The sequence below is a fragment of the Humulus lupulus genome, chromosome 4 (assembly GCF_963169125.1).
Source record: "Humulus lupulus chromosome 4, drHumLupu1.1, whole genome shotgun sequence".
NCBI classification, from domain to species: domain Eukaryota; kingdom Viridiplantae; phylum Streptophyta; class Magnoliopsida; order Rosales; family Cannabaceae; genus Humulus; species Humulus lupulus.
The window spans coordinates 172,238,780-172,247,551 of NC_084796.1; positions in this window are offsets into that span (position 1 = coordinate 172,238,780).

Sequence of the window (8,772 nt, forward strand, 5' to 3'; positions counted from 1 at the left end):
TCTCGCTCAAAACAGAGGTAAGAAAACTGCACCCTGTGAATATGTGACATGCATGGTTATTCTTGATGCATGGATGATGTCAAAATGTGATGCATGTAATGCACGAGAAACATGTGAGTAAGGCATGCCGTGAATATTGAATATGAGATTGTTCAGAGCTTGAGCCTCTGTGTTTTATGCATGATCCTAATTGTGCTAGTAATTATTGAGTAAGCTTGCCGAATGCCCTATATTCGGATATTTGACATATGATATATGTTTGGTACCATTGCTTACTTATGTATGGCACTGACTAGTTAGGGTCGGCATTGGTCGCGTACTACAGATCTATGAGCCGATAACGGCATAAGCGTCATGAACGCAAGGCCGAATAAAGATTAGATCTAATCGATATCAGTGTTGAATGACCATAAGGCATTAATGCTGGACTGACCCTAAGGTCGATGAATCTTTGAAGCGCTTGGCTAGTCTAAGCTAGTTACTCAGAGCCAGGGCCAAAGGCCTAGGTGACGGCTTGTCACATGGATAGGGAGCGGAACTTCCACAGTTGTGACTCTATGGTCATGCGATAGGTTATATTGGTTACTAGTGCATCGAGCACCTATCTTGTTTAAGCTAGTGAAATGATCACTTATTTATAAAGCCCCGGTGACCCTATCGTCACATGGCTATTGGGAACGGCACCCACCTCAGTGACTATTACAACTGTCACTCCTTTATTTGGGGCTAAAAGCCCTGGATGGTTATTATGATCATTGGTTGATGTGTTATACTCAACATTATGTGAACTCATTTGCCTTCTTGAATAGGGCTATCTCTGCTAGGCGCGTGCCTTATGTTTTGATGACATGTTATTACTGTTCATGAGCATATTAAGTTTTCTTGTTGGGCTTTGGCTCACAGGTGCTATGTGTTGCAGGTAAAGGCAAAAGAAAGATGGACCATCCTTGAGTTGGAGAGCTTAGATGACGATGTGTACATATGCAGCTACTCGACCGCCACGGCCGAGGGTTGAAAGAGGAACTAGGGTTAAACCCTGTTTTGCCACTTAGATCGGCCTGTTGTAAATATTTTCTTGTAATAGACTTTTAAATTATATTTTTGGCATCCCAATGTATACAGTAAACATTCTAATGAAAGATTACATCTTAACCAAAAATTTTAATCCCTAAACAGCTAATCATACTTAGTTACACGATTTTGGCCAAATGACTCGATTAGCGAGTTTAGCACTGTTTATAAGGCACACCGTAAGGGTCCCTGGAGTTTGGGGGCGTTAAAGGACCATAATTTGATCATTTGACAGCTTAAGGCAATGAGATATGACAATGAAGGAATTCTACATGATGTTTCTAGAGTTATCTTCCTATGCTTATGTTGGTACAGTCGATCAACCTCTTTTTATTGAGTAGTTCCTGCGTCGCATGAATCCTTCGATAATTGGTTCACTTGCCCCTATGACATTTGGCAATTTGAATGAGTGTGTGACATCAGCCTTACGGACTGAGGTTTATGCTCCGACTAATTCTATGACCTCGGACAATTAAAACTACCAAGCATAACTACTATTTTGGAATACATGCATAAAATAATAGAACTTTATTATGAAAATCCAAAATACGGGATCCCATTGTTATTACATAAAATCATAAAGAAAAAAAACTTTAATTAATTGTTCAAATATCAAATGCGGAAAAATAAATACCTGAATTAAAAAGGCTCAAAAATATAAACTTCATCCCTGATCATTTCCAGCAGTCCATTCATTCAATCCTCTCCCAATACACATGCCAAAGCTGCCACGAATCCATCCCGCCCGCCAAGCTTATTTTCCTGCACCATCTAAAATAAAAATGAATGAGCCTAATGCCCAGCAAGGAAAATCTACTAAAACATATAATAAATCTTAAGACTAAAAACATATATAATAAAACATATGACGTAAAAACGTAAATCATAAAAACATAGGACTACAATATTAATGACTATTAACTCATTACCATAGTATGTGATAGAAACCATCTAGGTCTTTTTGCTACTACTCGAGGTAGGTTTAAACACAATATAGTATATGATAAACAATCTAGGTCCTCTTTCTACTATTCGAGGTAGGTTAAATCATAACTATAGTCTAAGATAATGATAAAAATCTTGGAATTTATTTGCTATCTAAGAAACTATATTTGCCAAGTGACTACAACATAAAACATATACATACATATATACATAGCACATAGACATAACATAGCTTATAAACATAACATAACACATACAATCTAACCTATTTTACTTACCAAAAACTGGGATATTAGAGACAAGAGCGGGATTGAAAACTCTGAAAACCTTAAGTTTGAAGAAACTCAAACACCTAAGCAAAAGCCATTATAACAAGTTAGGATTTTAAATAAAATGAAAAGAATAAGAGGAACTATAATGAACTAAACTCGAGGATAAAGAATACCTTGGACAGATTAGAACATTGATCTACACCTCAATACCGAAATTTCACTCTATCAATCTAGTTGAACTTTTGTTGTTTTGGTTAGGTTGGTAAGCAGAGTGGCTATCATAGAAAAGTCTTCTACAAATCTCCGATAATAGCCTACTAGCCCGAAAAAACTTCAAACCTCTGACACATTTTTAGGTCTTGGCCAATCCTTCACAGCCTCTACTTTAGTTGGGTATACTACGACTCCATCCTTGGAAACTATATGGCTGAGGAACGCCACTTGCGATATCCAAAATTTGCATTTCTTAAACTTGGCATAAAGTTGACGCTCCTTTAGTCGCAGCATGGTCAGTCTTAAATGTTCCTCGTTCTCGACTTCGTCCTTGGAGTACACCAAAATGTCTTCAATGAACACTACGACGAATTTTTCTAGGTAATCCTTGAAGACCTTATTCATTAAGTTGATAAATGTGGTTGGAGCGTTGGTAAGACCAAAAGACATAACTAGAAACTCGTAATGTCTGTATCGAGTCCTAAATGCTGTCTTTGGCATATCTTTTTCCCTTAACTTGAGTTGGTGATAACCAGATCGTAGATCATTCTTTGAAAATACAGTCGCTCCTCGGAGTTATAAAATAAGTTGTCAATCTAGGGTAGCGAGTACTTGTTATTAATTGTCACCTTGTTCAGCTCGCAGTAATCCATACACATCCGCATGCCTCCATCCTTCTTCTTCACAAATGGAATTGGTGCTCCTCATGGCGAATGATTCAGTCTGATGAAACACAATTCTAAGAGATCTTGTAACTGCGTTTTCAACTCCTTGAGTTTGGTCGGTTCCCGGTACTAGTTTGATTGTGCATTCAATTTCCCAAGCAAAGGGTAACCCTGGTAAGTCGTTAGGAAATATCTCTGTTAATTAGTTTATAATGCGGACATCTCCAACCTTTAATGGCGTTTCTTGTACCACATCCATGATGCTTGCTAAGAATGTGTGAAATCCTTTCTCTATCATCTTCTGAGCTTTGAGTGATGAGATAAGTGGTGTCCATAGTGCTGAAATCTTTCCCATAAAACATAGTTTCTAACCGTCAAGAATTTCTAACGTCACTTGCTTGCCTCTATAGTCGATGGTTGCGCCATGCCTTGCTAGCCAGTCCATGCCTAATATTACGTCGAAGTCCTTGATCTCTAACTCTATTAGGTCTTCTTCTAGTTTTGTGCTTTCAACTTTGATCGGTACTCCTCATACTATTCATGATGATAGAACTACTTAGCATGAAGGCACTTCTGTAACAAATCTAGCTCTAATTCTTTCACAAGGTTTGTCTAATTTCTCTATCATTCCTAACGAGATATACGAGTGTGTTGCTCACAAATCAAACAATACTGAACATATATTATCGAGGATAGGAAGCTGACCTGTGACCACCTTGTTACTAGCTTCGGCTTCTCCCTGGGTCAAGGCAAAGACTCTGGCTGGAACCATCTTGTTGTCTTTCTTTTCTTCTGTTTTGAGCTGCAGACATTCCTTTTTTTGATGACCTTCCTGGCCACAATTTAAACAACCCTTGGTGTTTGCATGACACTCCCCAGGATGTCTTTTCTGGCATTTGGAGCACTGATGGTATTCCACATCACCCGACCTATTATTACTGTTATTAGTTTGTGCTCTTTTGTCAACGTCGGCTTGCATATTATCAGGATGCTTTCTTTTCTGCCCATTATTGTTGGGCTGGTGGTTGTTGTTGTTTTTAGAATTCTAAGTCTAATTCTGTTGCTTGAGTTTAGACTTGCTTGCCTCCTCCTTAATAACATTTGCATGGAGCATTTCCACCTCTATAGCCATTTCCAGAACATCAGTGTAAGAAGTGGTTCCAGGATTTTCCAGCTTGACACGTAACTCTATCTTGGGTCTGAGTCCCCTGATGAACTTGGTAACCCTCAAGGAATTGGTTGGGAGCAACTCTGGTACAAACATGGCTAGATGATCGAATTGTCGAGCGTACTCGACTACTGTCAAATTGCCCTACTTTAGACTGGAAAATTCTTCCACCCACGTAGCAATGACAGCCGAGTTTTATTACTTCTTGTGAAACAGCTCCAAAAATCTTGTCCAAGTCATGGTGGCAATGTCATAAGTCTGTTGTACCAAATCCTACCAGATTCTGGCATCCTTTTTCAGTAGAGAGGAAACGCAGGATATGCAATCCGCATAACCAAGGTTCAGATGTGCTAGAATAGGCTCTACATTCTTGAGCCATTCTTCCGCCTCAAAGGGGTCAGTTGTCCCTTCAAAGTTTGGAGTGTGCTACATTTGGAAACGCTCGTAGATTGGCTCTCTGTACTGGGCTGGATAAGGCACATAGTTTGCTACCGGCCATCCCTCATAAGGATATCCTATGTTCTGCCCTTGCCAGAGTGCTAGATTCGCTGGCTGAGGCTGAGGCTGCGACTGAGTCTGCGGTTGAAACTGCGGTTGAGGCTATGGCTAAGGTTGTTGTCATTGTTGCTGCAGTCGTTCTTCAACTTTTTGTCGTAACCAGATAATCTTAGTAGTGTTGTCTACTAAAGGTTGTGCATTTCAATTAGCAGCAGCATTGGTAGCAGGTGTTCCCCTTCTTCAGACTGGAAGGGCTTCATGAGTCTCGTTAGTAGTGCTGGAGGCATTGTCGTTCATGCGTGCAGACCTTCGCAGCGACATCTTCAGCAAAGTTCTAACAGTTGAGAAAACAAGTTAGAACTTACCCTAATAGTTTCTAAGGCAAAACATAGTCTAAACAAACATAACTTGGACCTTATGATTTCTTATGAAAAATTATGGAAACCTTCTTTATAAATTAGGGTGTGTTTCTATACTTAGAACAATACGACATCTTTATTATTTTCTAAGTGTGCTTCTAATCACCCTATATGACTTAATTCTCAGGCTCGAAAATTTTTGTTGTTCCAAAGTTAACCATATTGAGGGAGGCCTTGGATCAGTAAAATCGTTCCTAGTACTATGGCCCCCTATACTTTCAATACAAAACCCGGTCCGTTGATTTGTATCCACCCTCACTAAACTCAATCATTATTTATTGAATTTATTCTAAATTTATTATGATTGTAAAAGAAAATCAAACACATACATGCCATTAAAAAATAACAACTTTGTTCATTTGGAAAAAAAAAATTCACTTATTACAATCATAAATTCAAAATAAATAAAGAAACTATACTAATAATAATCTAGGGTAAAATTTCTAAAATCAGGATCTTCTACATCTGACCCTTTATCTAACATATCATCATTTATTTCCTAATAATCATCATTACTATGAGCCTCGAAACTACCTCAGGTAATATTCATTAAGATATTACGCTTTTGTTCATTAGTGAATTGAAACTCAAACTTAGAGGTAAACCTAAGTATAAGAAAATAATATCTCATGGCTACCGGTAAATCATCTTCATTGTCCAGTCTCCCATAATTCTTCTAATTTTGAAACTAGAGTGGGAAAATCCTTAAAAAGTCTAATTACTAGGACATATTGTTCCATAGCTCTCATCATGATTTGCCTAGCGATTTGAAGGCGAACTATCTCCTTATGAAATATGATCAATCTCTAAGTGATTCTTTCTAACACTCCTATTGTATCCCTTGGCTCTCTAACCATTTTCATTGCTTTAATTGCTCGGATATCATGATAGGTCAAAGCTCCATTCATTTTGTCTAAAAACATAATGACTAAAACGTTAGGTATTAACATAAACATAATATCTACAACATATACACTTGCATTGGCAGTTAGATCCGGAGCCTTTCCGTGTGTATCAATGAGAACTTCATGCATATAAACCGTGGGCTCTGATACCAACTGTAATGCCCCGACTAATTCTAAGACCTCAGACCATTAAAACTACTAAGCATAACTACTATTTTGGAATATATGCAAAAAATAATATAACTTTATTATGAAAATGCAAAATACGGGATCCCATTGTTATTACATAAAATCATAAAGAAAAAAAAACCTTTAATTTATTATTCAAAAACAAAATGCGGAAAAATAAATACATAAATTAAAAAGACCCAAAAATATAAACTTCATCCTCGATCTTTTCTAGCAGTCCATTCATTCAATCCTCTCTCAATACATATGCCATAGTTGTCATGAATCCATCTCGCCCTCTAAGCTTATTGTCCTGCACCATCTAAAATAAAAAGGAATGAGCCTATTGCCCAGCAAGGAAAATCTACTAAAAATATCATAAATCATAAGACTAAATTCATATATAAAAAAACATATGACATAAAAACGTAAATCATAAAAACATAGGACTACAATATTAATGGCCATTAACTCATTAGCATAGTATGTGATAGAAACCATCTAGGTCCTCTTGCTACTATTCGAGATAGGTTTAAACACCATATAATATATGATAAACCATCTAGGTCTTGTTGCTACTAATCGAGGTAGGTTAAATCATAACTATAATCTACGATAGTGATAAAAATCCTGGGATTTATTTGCTATCTAAGAAACTATATTTCCCAAGTGACTACAACATAAAACATATACATACATATATACATAGCACATAAACATAACATAACACATACAATCTAACTTATTTTCCTTACCAAAACCAGGATATTGGAGACAAGAGAGGGATATAAACATAACTCCAAAACTGTTAAGTTTCAAGAAACTCAAACACTTAACCAAAATCCATTACAACAAGTTAGGATTTTGAAAAAAATGAAAAGAATAAAAGGAACTATAATGATATAAACTTGAGGATAAAGAATACCTTGGATAGATTAGAACTTTGATCTACACAATACCGAAAGGTCACTCTATCTTACTTCCCAAGTTTTTAGAAAAGCATAGATTGAAAAGCTTTTAATCCCAAAACCCTAGTGTTTTCTCTCTAGAATACTCTTAGCAGCTTGAAGGCCCTGAACAATGCTTGAATAATGATGAAAAAGGCTGAGTAAAAGGTCTTATTTATAGAGTTCAAGGAGTAAAAGTAACCCCTTTTAAAATGAATAAATACATTAATAATAATTAAATAAATTTGAATTTTCTATTAAACAGATGTCCAGAACTCGGCCAAAAATGTTCAAGAGTAAGTCCAAGTTGTTGAGGGATGTTTTAAAATTGAATTCCTTGGAATTTCAAACTATGCAGAAGGAGCCGATATATGGCCCCTATAGGCGACATATCTCCTCCCCCTTAGTCCCGAGTCTCCGTGTTTACGTTCGTGCAAAGTCAACGTGTTTTTCGTATCACCTATAGGTGATATATCGTCCCCTAATGCTGCAATATATTGGCATACGTTGATATTTTAAACACGTGTTGCACACTTTCAGCACACTTGAAGTTTGTTAAAACAACTTTGACTGAATAAAATGTGATCCTAACAGCTGCTGGAAGGTTCTAGACCTTCTAGATCTATCCTTTATTAATTATTCATCTAAAATCCTTAAATCCATAATAAAAATACATGTGACATGTGTCACATTCTTAATTATTCTATCTAAACCTTAGGTTATAATATATACCATTTCTAGGACTAGCTATATTAATCAAACCTTTTTTTAAAATTAATATTTCTAAACTATAGGTTAAACGTTAAATATCCATAACTATTTCTACGAGTTTCCAACTAAATCTTGGCATGAAAAAATAATCACGAAAACTAAAATACTACAAACTACTACTACTACTACTATCTAGCTAAGTAAAATTCCTAGATGCTACATGAGGCTCATCAAGAAGGAATTGAAAAAAAGAATTCGGCCTGAGAAAGTGGAAATGATCGAAAAATGAACAACAAGAACCAAGGGCGATGGTCATCACAAGGAAAACAACTTAGTGGTGGTAGCACTAGTAGCGGTTCTTTAGGAAAGACTCATATTGAATCGTATGGGTGTTTCCGTTGTGGCCAACAGGGTCATAAGAAGAAAGATTGTCCACAACGACAATAGAGGTTCCAACCATCACATGGAGGACCCATAGGGAGTTATGTCGCGTCTACTCCTTTAACAGGACATCCTAGGAATAACTAGTCTCAGTCTTCATCCTATGGTTTCACACCCACACAAGGGTAACAATCCCAATATCGACATTAGTTTAGACCACAAGGTTCAGTATGCATCTAGGGATACTCATAAAGTTTCTAGACTCCGATTTCTACTCAGAGTCAAAGAGGGTTCAATCAGGGAGGAGGTTTTGGTGCGAGCACAAGCCAACCTGGTTAGGGAAAGGGAAAAGCAAAAGGAAAAGCCTCTGGTCAAGCCTATGCTCTTGGTGGTGATGATGTGCAAGGAG